Here is a 584-nt window from a genome sequence, read left to right on the forward strand (position 1 = left end):
TACAAATGAAAGAAACCTAATATAAATTACTTTCGTCCATTTAGTTGCAAATGCTATGTTTAAAATAATAGGATGAATAATCTTGTAAATATGATGCTAAAAGTGATGAAGGAATCTATCTAGGATATTCCTTGACCTCGAAAGCATATAGAGTATTCAACAAGAGACCATTAGTTGTTGAAGAATTTATTCATGTGTTATTTGCTAATTTTAACCCTCCTTTTAGAAAAGAACATTACAATGATGATGTAGGCATTCTTCAAGAACAAGTTGAAGGGCTTAACCTCAACATTGAAGGATCCAAAATAAATGAAAAGGCATCACAAAAAGAACAACAAAACATTGAACAAATAATTGAAGAAGGTGAGCCTAGCTATCAAATGGTAAAAAGAGAAATTGATGAAAGCAAAATCATTGGTGATCCTAATCAAGGGGTAAGAACTAGGTCTAAAGTTTAAAATGTTTGTGAATATGTTGCTTTTATCTCACAAATCAAACCTAAGAACATTGATGAAGCTTTAGATGATGATTATTGGATATTAGCCAAGCAAAAATTATTAAACCAATTTGAGAGATGTCAAGTG

Source organism: Theobroma umbraticum, unplaced genomic scaffold (genome assembly GCF_002168275.2).
Source record: "Theobroma umbraticum cultivar Fairchild unplaced genomic scaffold, ASM216827v3 scaffold_84.0, whole genome shotgun sequence".
Lineage (NCBI taxonomy): Eukaryota > Viridiplantae > Streptophyta > Magnoliopsida > Malvales > Malvaceae > Theobroma > Theobroma umbraticum.